Consider the following 11,082-nt stretch of genomic DNA (forward strand, 5'->3'; position numbering starts at 1 on the left):
GGCTAAATGTGGGTTCCCTGATGAGACGGAACGAGTCTGAGAGAAAAGAAAATGGGAGCGATGAAAAGCAAGGGAGAGAGACTTTATCTAAATGTGTCCCTCCCCAGTGGGAGGGTTTGGAGAGCAGGGGAGCTGTCCTTGGACCTGAATAAGCCTCTGGCAGGGAACCAAGTCAAGCAGTTAGCATTGAGCACAGCGCACGGGGCTGAAGGCTCATACACTGCGACTCTGTCATTGTCTCTGTCTTCATCTGTCTTCCTCCCTGTCTTTTAACACACAACCCCCCGCCCCCATCACCCCATCTGTGTTTGTCGTAGAAAGGTGACAGAAGCAGTTGGTGCAGCGTGCACAATGCAACACTCTCCATCTGGGTGAGTCCGTGCTTATTTTATGTTGTTTTTCAATCAGATGTGTATCATTAGCTTGATAAAAGAAAATTGTGTCTTTCTCAGCAGATGGAGTTGCTCTATTGTCATGGAGATGGTTAAGTTGTCATTACACAGTGAGATGTGGACGAAAGCTTCAAAAAATATGAAGTAAGTTGATGTTGGTGTTGGTGTCAAAAAACCTTGTGAATTTAAAAAACTATAGAAACTGAAAGAAAGCACATTTCCAGTCAAATAAAAACTGGAAACTCTTCTTTCCAAAATGTACAGTGAATACAGTCGGTTGCTGTCGAGAGTTAAAGTGATGCTTGGTAAATAGGGAGCTGTTTTGATGCTTAGCAAAAGCAGTCATGGGTTTTTCTGTTAGGTTTCTGCATACACACAGTTTAACGATTGTCTGCTGAAAGTGGGGTAAGCGAGTGTCTAATTGTTTTTGCTAAAATTGTAGAAAAAAATCAGAAGGAAAGGAAGAAAAAACTTGAAAAACTTCAAACTTTGCTGCACTATAGCTGTAAGCGCTGGAACTATTCCTTGGCTGGGTGCTTTGACTTCCTGCAGATTACTGATTACAGTAACTAGCAAATAAAACTATTGCTTTACAGCAAGAATCCTACCTACCTAGCTACATATTTATGTATTTTGAGTGAGTATTATGTTAAATATTTTACGTCATTATAGCTGTGGTGGAAAAAACAGTCATTATCACGTTAAAAATATATCTTTTTCTTAACTGTCAACAAATCCTATGAAAAGACCAAAATCAACAGTGCCTTAGTGTGTCTCGCAATCATTTCTGACTTCCCTACTGTGTTTGTTTCTCGTAGCCCCGAGCCTATTTGTTCCAACTGAGGACATACATATTTAAAAACGTCTGCCAAATGTAGTTACATTTTCTCTTTAAAGGCTCAATAATTTCCTCAAACAGCTGGGCACTGTAGTTTACAGCAAACCTCACTCTAACAGGAAGATGAATCCACATTTGGTGCTCTATTGAGTATTTGGGCCAGCAGGGCAGTGTGTGTGCGTGTGGGATTGAGTCAAAATAAACTACAGTGTGTGTGTGTTCATGGTAATGAAAGGAACCGGTCACCCAGTGCAACAGCATGGCTCATTGATGTGTTTTTAATACATTTTGGACAACAATCGAGCTCTATGGAACTATGGATCTCATTCATATTTAGCAACTGGGATAAACTATGGGCTAATTTCAACATTTAGCATGCCCTTAGACTGTACCCAGAGACATAAAAAGGCTCCATAAGGTCTTCAAATTGTGGGTGAATAAAAGTCCCTCCTTGTGATAAAATGTTCATTTTTTTGCAGCTTGGAATCTAAATCTGTGATATCTTTTCCCCCTCTTTTCTGACTTTTCTTCCAATCTCATCTCATGTACTTGGGCTAGACTTCCCTGACCTGCTGATTTGAACATGGTAAAAGCTATTGATTTAAAAAAAAAAGAAAGGTCCTGACCTGGTGAATGTTCAGCTAGGTGGACAAGAATTCCATCATCAAGTCAAACAGAAAACTCTCTCTATCTTTCTATTGACCACACACACACACACACAAACACACACACACACACACACACACACACACACTGGCTATCTCTGTACATTATGTAATCTTATTTATGTCAAGATGACCTGGAACTGTCACAATTCACAAATATGAAGGTATTGAACCTTTAGTTTATCTTCAACTCAACGTCTACTTCAACTTTATTTGTGTCCCCAAAGGGCGATTAGGTGTGCAGCAAGTATAAACACATACAAGACACATAAATACGTTCAAGTTCTACACACAGTCCAACTGGAACACAACCGTAACAGTACGAGGAAAATAAATACCAGATAGCAGCGTCAAACTAACCTACATAGGGTAGGAAAAGTGCATATCAGCCTACAAAGTTGACACAATATAATCAACAACGACCATCGTCAACAACATTAGCATCCATTACATTACATCACCAACCCCATTTATCAACGTTTCTGACATCCTCAACACATAGTCAACAGACTATAACCAACCAAGGAATAAAGAAAATAATAATAATCTAAAGCTAGTCTGGTTTACAGGAAGTACAGCGCTGGGATAAAGCCTGACATCCGATGCATGATGTAAGGCATTTTTCTTTCCCTTTCGGATATCTATTTTGCAAGGGCACGGCATTTGGAGCTTAGTGCAGCCCAAGACGATTGGTTTAAAGAAATGCAAAAAAGCCAGTGTTCTTCTCCCTGTCCCAGAATGATAAGCAGAGAGCTGTGGAGTATGGTCTGGCTATGCTAGACTAATCTGAAGCTAACATGAGACTTTAGATGTCTGAGGTAGTCAAAGAAAAAGTAGGTATCCTCCAAAGTCTTTTATAAGAATTTCTCTTTTTGTGTTACTATCCCTTAGTGATGGCCAAATGAGCTGAGTGAACAACCATGACATCTGATCACACAACAGCTTAAAGAGACAGACGCTAAAACGGAGCGTTCAGACCGAGGGTGAATACAGGTATATTCAGACAGACAGTGTATGAAAACCAATGTATTTTTTGAACATTTAAACAAAAAAACTGAAAATGAGCATATTTTGGGACCGTTAAAATGTCCATAAATTAACTGTGAACTGAGGAAGGCTTCTTTCCGGTACAGTGCACCTTACCACTGGAATGAACTGCAAAAAAAAAATGCACCACTATGTGTAACAACTAATTGCTAAATTTGTCTGTGTTGTTTGGTGCTGGGAAAGTGTGCAGTGGGTTTATCAGAGCTTTTTCTCTTTGAAAACATCTGCCTACTGCAGCTGAAAACAAGTTAGATAACAGCAGTGAAAGTGAACCGCAACAGTTAAAGGTGCTCTAAGCGATGTTGAGTGACGTTACTTCTTGTTGACGTTCAAAGTATTTTCAAACAAAACGGAGACTAGCTCGCTCCTCCGTCCTCCTCATCCCGTCCCCTCCCCCTCCCTTCTGTGCTTCAGCGCGATGTTTGCTGTATGTGACAAAAAATGTTGTAGCCTAAAAAATGTGTGACATCGCTTAGAGTACCTTTAAGGTGAAGCATAGAAAAAGAAATCACTGCAACATACTCTTATTACACATGTGAACTGATCCATTGTTGATATAAAACTATTGTTTGGGCAGATTTAAATATAGACATGTTTTTGATTAACTTTAATCTGGAGCTTTGTGATTACATAAAAATAAGCAGGCAGTAAAAACTGCTCTATTCACCAAAAAGTAACAGGGGCAATCACTTGCCTGATATCAGACAGAATTGTCAACTCGTTACACTCCGTTTCCGTCTGATATTGCCTCCACTCTTAACTGATTTTAATTTGACTCTAATGGATAGCTATGCCAACAAACTGGTTTTGCCTGGGTTTTAAGAGTGGAATTGAGCATCTTCTTTAAATTATATATTTATAATATTAAATCCTGTAATTTTTAATAGCCGATTCAAGGCAGTCATCTCTCAAATAAAAAGAAATGCATGGGCAAATCTTTACAGCATTGGCAGGAAACGTGGAGCACAAGATGAAATGTACAGTTATAAACAAACTGCGATGTTGGGCAATATTGAGACAGCTTGAAAACAGCTTGAATACGTTGTTATTCCCCCTCAATCGTTTTCTTTTTCTTTTTTTAAACAATTTATTTGTTTTTCAAAGTTTTTATCCCACAATAATACAGGACATATTTAAACTTTCAGAATTATATCCCACTGGTACAAAATCATAATTATCATCATATACAGAAACAAATTCTAGACCCCAGGATCCTCCCACCCACCCAACAACCCCACTCCACTGCCCTACACGGGACTACAGGACACAAAGAAGACATCAAAGTAGATTTTTAAATAAAAAAAATAAATAAATAAAAAAAGCAAAACAACAAAAAAGATGTGTGTTTTGGGGGGAAGGGAGGGGAGGAGGGGGGGTGTTCCTCTCTGTGTTCCTCTCTTGCAAGGAGTGTGGTAAAAGCAATGACTACACAAGCTTTGTTCGGTAGGCTATCGCAGGACTCCACAGGAATTAAACCAAAAAGGGCGCAAACAGGGTTGGGGTCCAAACATATCACTAAAAGCATTAAAAATATTCACCCAAAAGGATGAGAGGTTTGGGCAAAGCCAAAACATGTGTATTAAGTCAGCTGGTTGGCCCCTGCATCGTGGACATAACGGTTCGATACTTGGATAAATCTTTGGATCAATTGTTTTTTAACCAAGAAACCGCTGTTTTATGTCATGGTGCCGGATTAATCAGTCAACACGGTGGAGTGGGCAGATTCAAAGGTCTGATCTCAATATAAGCAATCACATGCTGGCTGTGATTGAAATGTTTTGATTTTTTCTACTTCATGTTGGCAAAAGGCGCTCACCCTCCAACTGAAGAGGCCCATAATTAAGATTCAGACAAATGCGTTATGCTCTTGGTCGCTAAATGGACCCGGGAGATGCACAGAGATGACGGTGGCTGGCTGAGTTTGTCTGTGTTGACAGAACAAGAAAGGATGGCGGGAGGAGGAAAGGGGACAAGAGGAAGAGAGAGGGAGGAAAGACATTAAGGTTTGTGATGGGGGTGATCTAACTTGTTTATTTGAACCACACAGCTTCCTGTGTATGCATGGATACACAGCCTCCGCTGCTGTTGCTTTACTTGTGTTGAAAAAAGCAGACAAAGCTTCAACATATGTCAGGTTTTACTATTAAAAATGAAAAAGCGCTGTAAAAAAGTAAACAGTTTCGAGGTTTGACTTTGTCGCTGCATGTCTCTCTGAGTGTCACATCTCTGTCCCATCCAGCTGTCTCCTCAACTGTCCATCCATCCATCTGTCAACTCGCGTGATTAAAATGAAGATAGAATGCTCAGATATAACCTTAGAGAAGGCAAAGGACAGCTGGAAAAACAAAGACATGGCCTGGCTAGCGTTTCCTGTAATAGTTGCATCAGCCAAAGCTGTGGCTGTATTTCAGTGCTAATATCTCAGCGCCATTCATATTAGCCAACCTCGCCAATATTTAAGCAATCATATTAACCTTGCCAGCCAACATCTCAGCATTTATATGAGCCCCCCAGCCAATATTTTAGCATTATTTCAGTCACGTTGCATCTGTTTAACGTCCCAACATTTGATTTTCCTGCCTCCCCCCGCCCCCCCTAACCTCCTTTCTGCTCCCTACGCCGGCCAACCAGCCATCACTTTATGGCCAGGAACAGTAAATTACCAAAAGTAGCCTTCTTTTCATTTTAGTGAGCATCTTTTAGACAAGTGGGAAGGGGAGAAAGGGAGGGCCTGCCTTTGAAAAATCTCCCCAAGAAAACACATTTGACTAACAAATCTCTGGGGTCAGAAATGAATGGCCCCCTTGATCTCTTTCCAGCCATCCACTGACTCTTCATCGATGACTTCGACAACCCAACTATCAGAAGCCTTCAGCGCTACTCCCTTATGTAGCTGTAGTTTCTTTGTATTTTCCTTACAAATATCACCATATATTAGCCATGCAAACTGATTTCCTTTTCTGTTTTGGTGGACGAACATGCAAGGTTTCATGTTCCAAAAGGATTTTGAGAGGTTGCCTACCGATGTAACTGTAACCAGTCTACCTGTTTCCCAGTGTGTTGTTTCTGTGGTAGTCCTGTGTGTAGTTGCTCAATCATTGAATACTGGTTCCTTTCTGACTGCCAAGACTACAGAAAACATCTGTGTGGAAAAGGTTGCAATGTGTGAGGTGTCTAGTGTTTGTAGGTGTCAACCTTGTAGGTTTGTCGGTTTCCCAGATTTAGTCAGGTCCGAGTAAATCAAGTTGCATAATATTGCACTCTTGCAGTCTGTTCCCAGCTTTAGTCGAGGTTCAGGCCACTTTCAGACCTTGATTAAGACTAACAGCGAAAACACACCGGGCGCGTATAGCCCGCATAGCGTAGATACGTCCCTAATCCCACGCCTGGCCATTCATACCGGACGCGTATTTCAATACGCCGGTCACAAAGCGATCCTTCTCCTCTCTCTCTCTCTCTCTCTCTCTCTCTCTCTGATAGAAAGAGACAAGATAAGTGGGAAAAACCGTAGTAATTGTAGCCTAAGTGTGTGTGTGTGTGTGTGTGTGTTGTGTGTGTCACGTCCGTCAGTCTCCACCGCTGCACTGTGGTCTTCCTGTATATGATTACCTGCCTGGCTTGACACATACGCTCGCTTCTCGCGCAAGAAATAGAGGAGACGCCGAAACTATCGCTGCAGCGTGCCGGCCGACACGGATGCTACACGCCGGTATGAACTGACATGGGTGGCATCTTTGTAGCTTCCATGTTGTTTCCACATTACGCATTTATGGAGGTCTGCGCTTTTCGTGTGCCATTCTAGTAATTAGCATTGCATAGGTGTGAGGTCCATAGAACGCTAAAGGTATAATCTGTTAAATTCTGAGGAGTCCTCAGGTGAAAATGTAAGTATATCCATGTATATCCAATACATCCACACACAAGGTCCGGAGCCATTGAACACTTCAACAGGATGGCCTAGTGTCCGGGCACTCCTAGTTTCAGTTCTACAGCCATACAAAAACATGTCCACATTGATTTTGCCCAATTTACAAATCACCCTCCAAACTGAATGAGATGCTGTCCATCTTTCATTTCCAGTATATATACAGCTACAGCATGTGAGGCTCCTATTTAAGGATGAACCTACCCTTTATGGATCATAGAATCAGCCAACATGTCATTGTTGTGCTGGGTTAGATTTTCTCCATTAATGAGCAGTCTGCAGTGTCTGGAACCTGCTGGGGAGACCAGACATCATTTATACCCAGGGCAAACAAACCACACAGGCTCTGCTGCCAAAAGCACCATCCATTTAATAGAGACAAGTCAGAGAGAGGTCAGGCTGCATACTGCCACACAGCCAGCACTGCACTGCACTGCAGAGCCCAGCAAGCAGACTGGTGTGCGGGTTAATAAAGCCTTTTTATGTGCAAAAGTTATTTGTTATGAGTTTTATTTGTGAATGTTTTAACGTTTTAAGGGTTTCATCCCTGTTTCTGAATAAAAGACATTTACATGTAAAAAAGAATTATGAGAAAGTCAGGATGGAATAAAAAAAGCTCTATGGAAACAGAGACAAAATCAAGTTCAGAATCATGCCCATTACTGTTTTCTAATTCTTTTGTCAAATGGTGATTACAATGGCAACCACAGAACAACAAGCAATGGAGAAATAACAGCCAAGTTTTAATCTAAATTTAATTTGGGGGTCATTTTGCGTTTTGGGGGTGGAATTTTACTAATAACAGTTCACAGTGAGTCACCAAAACGCCAAACAGGCGCAAGGGAGGAAAAAATTCTTTAGATAGCCAACAAACATGCCACTTGTCTGGCTACAGAAATCTACCATATGCCATGCACTGTCATGGAAAGAGTCTGCCTAAAGGTTACTTAAGCAAGTCCTATGATTGCCAAACCTTTCTGCTTTGGGCTGGTTATACTGGGCAACTCCCAAGGATTAAACTGAAGGGCACCACATGCTCACCAAACATTCCCAACCAAATAAAAGCATTTAAAAAAGCACAATCTGCTTTAAGAGTGTTATATCAGCGTGAAACTCATTTCCTCAGTGTTTGCCCCTTAGTGTTTTGGCTCGGTGCTCAGCCAAGATGTCCACAGGGACAACAAGGTGAATGGCTTGGCCTGCTGACTACCTTTAGTTCCATATTTCTTTATTTCCCAGATTGTTGCTCTAATATCCGTTGGGGGGTTCAGGGTCATGGCCCAGTGCAGTGACTGCCAATCTCTTCAGAGTAGCAGCTCACTTCCTGCAAGCACAAAAAGTCTGTAGCTCCAGTTATTGATTGGACATGTCAAATAAAGCCTTCTACATAAGATTGGGGTCAATAACAAAGCAAGTAAAAGTAAACGGCCACAAATTAATTCAAAGGTGATCAAAAGTCAACAGATTGCTTAATTTATATCTTCCTCACCTTTATTTTTATGACATTTAAGTCAAAGATGCACATTTGAAACAAAGTAGGTCCTCTTTAAGACGCATATTTTGCACACAACAAATCCCAAGTCAGTTGCTTGGTATCTTCATTTACATTTGATAAAGAATAGTCTTCAGAGATTCAGTCTCCTCAAAGAAATCAAATCACACTTGCTCTTGGCTTCTTAATGTATTGAGGGAATTGTTTTCTATTTTGTGTGCTCAAAAGAAAAGAGAAAACAAGAGAGAAAGCAGGGAGCAGTAGTAAAATGCCTTGCAGATAAATCAGAGGCCATCAATCAAGTACTGTTGCAGTAATTTCAATAATCACAATGTGATATGTTAATAATCCACACTGATTTTGCCATGTTGTATCCAATAGAACATTAGGTAATAGAATAGTATTGCCTAATGTTCTAATGGATACAACATGGCACCTTAAGATGTTATGCATGACTCATTGTTATGCATGACTCATTGACTTTGCAAGCAGGGCTGAGTGGAAAGGTTACATGTATGAGGCTTTGACTTCTGTCTACAGTAACACTGGTTTAATCTCTTCAGCCTAACCTCACTGTCTCATGTAGATTAGGAAGGGTTGAGACCAATACTAATTTCTTAAAAATTGGTATCTCAATTTCAATAAATTAGACATCTCCCAATGCAATATTTTCCCGTCCCGATATCGAGTACCGATCAATTTTCTATTGTAAAATCCTGCCAAACATTTTGCTAGCTCTGACTAACGTTACACTCTACGCTAGCACTGCACGTGTTGTTTGCCTATGTAGCGTAAATCAACTATCATAATGTGATAAATTACTGAAAATCAATTGTTCTTTGCCTTTAAAACAGTAGTTGCCAGTAGAAGCACAGCACAACATGCTGTGTAGGCTACTGTTTTAGGACGGCAAAGAATAATTAATTTCTGGAAAAACGGCTGTTTAATCTGGGTTAAATTACTTTCAAGTAAAATAAATATGATAATAATAAATTACGTGATATTGGATCTGTGCATAGACTAGCGTAAAGGCACAACTCTACTATAGATGTCCACAGATAGAGATGTATTTGAGTGAATAGCATCTAAGTCTTCCCTCTTTTGGTCACATTTGCACTCTCTAAAGGTAACATGCGCAATTGGCAGTGTTCTTTTAGGCAAGATATAAAGATGGTCAATAACTAGAATTGTTGGGTCCTTGTAAATTATAGAGTGTGGTCTAGACCTACTCTATCTGTAAAGTTAATTTTGGGTTTATATGGCCGTAGGAGTGGCAATCATAATATCCCTGATCGATCCACGACAACGCATGAATTCAAATTTTTGATCCGTGTGTTGCAAAATCTGTACGTCAAGTAGTGCTGGAAGCGGCATGGAGACCTAACCTTACTTCCTGGAGAAGGAAGTGAAATTCACAGAGCTGTGTGCTCCTCCAGATGATGTTATGAATCCAGACACAACACCGTTTGGTCTTCTGACGTATCTGGGACTTCCACAACAGGCACAAGCAGCATTGGTAGTTATTTTGGCCATGGTTGAAGACAGAAAAAAAGAACTTTGTTGGTTCTACAGCTTTGCATGAGGAACTACAATATACAAGAATATGATCCTGTGATCAAACTCACGCAAGTAACACGACGCAAAACAAATTTAATCCTTTTAGATCTGTTTTGATCTCCACTGACTTCTGACTTTAACTGCTGAATGCTTCGATATGTTCACCAGCTAGATGCTAATTTTGTCTGTCTGGTAGCATACAGAGAATTTGTCAGAGATTTTACCCTGAAAATAGCTGCCTGTTAGGAGTAAAATTGTGGCCGGTAACACCAAAAAAATGGGAAAAGCTCTGCAGTGTCTGGAGATACTTCTTTGCAGTTTGTCACTTCGAGCAACATCTTTCACACCCACATTTCAGTTGTCTAATATCAACCAACTAAACCTCGAAACAAATAAATAACTTGGCTTTCTCATTCATAACAGTTCCAGGAGTAAATTTGTATGTTTTCCCTAGTGAACATTTTACCAGTGAAAGACAGGCTTACCCACAGCTATTAGAATGGAAAGTTACTATCAATGTTTTTCTACAAGCCATTAGCTAATCTGATTTATACCCAAAAGCTTTAGCAACAACCCACCATTTGGACACTTTTCTGTCACCATAGGAACATAGCCTGCTCCAAACAACAAAGTGGGTGGTTGATAGCCGGAGCAGAGCCAGGTAATGTTGGCTGGCTAGCAGGATGTGTTGCTGATTAGCACCTCTCCACCACAGTTGTACTATCAGGTCGATTTTTCATATTACAGTAGATGGGAAAATGAGCAACAGAGAGTATATAAAATGACTTGCATGCTGTGCGGGATACAAAGTACAGTGTTGTGCATTTCTGTAAATGTAAAAAGATGTGAAAAGAAAAAAGAAAGTGGGATGATAAAAATGAAGGTTGGTATTCCTGCTCTGTTGCAAAGCTATGTTGTGATTAGACCGTGAGCTTTTATCAACTATTTTATCATCACATTACTTGAAGCCTGATAAGATAAATTTGCACGTGATCTCGTTATCCAGCTGCCGTGCAAGGTAACAGGAACAGCGGAAGAGCTGAGTGGAAAAGCCTACATTCTTGATGTGTTTTCAACAAAAACATGGTAAATGTGTGTGTGTGTGTGTGTGTGTGTGTGTGTGTGTGTGTCTGTGTGTGAATTATTAATTTAGTGGGTGGGTGGGT

The 11,082-nt window shown here is 40.5% G+C and overlaps 1 long non-coding RNA gene across 1 annotated transcript; it reads left to right on the forward strand.

The window, feature by feature from the left end:
• The first annotated feature begins 257 nt into the window (after positions 1 to 257).
• LOC120567132 lies at positions 258 to 7,289 on the forward strand. Its single transcript, XR_005640525.1, has 4 exons — positions 258 to 371; positions 453 to 536; positions 2,787 to 2,888; positions 5,732 to 7,289. It is a non-coding gene; the product is annotated as an uncharacterized LOC120567132 (long non-coding RNA).
• The last annotated feature ends 3,793 nt before the right edge of the window (positions 7,290 to 11,082 follow it).

This window comes from Perca fluviatilis, chromosome 10 (assembly GCF_010015445.1).
Source record: "Perca fluviatilis chromosome 10, GENO_Pfluv_1.0, whole genome shotgun sequence".
Taxonomy (NCBI): domain Eukaryota; kingdom Metazoa; phylum Chordata; class Actinopteri; order Perciformes; family Percidae; genus Perca; species Perca fluviatilis.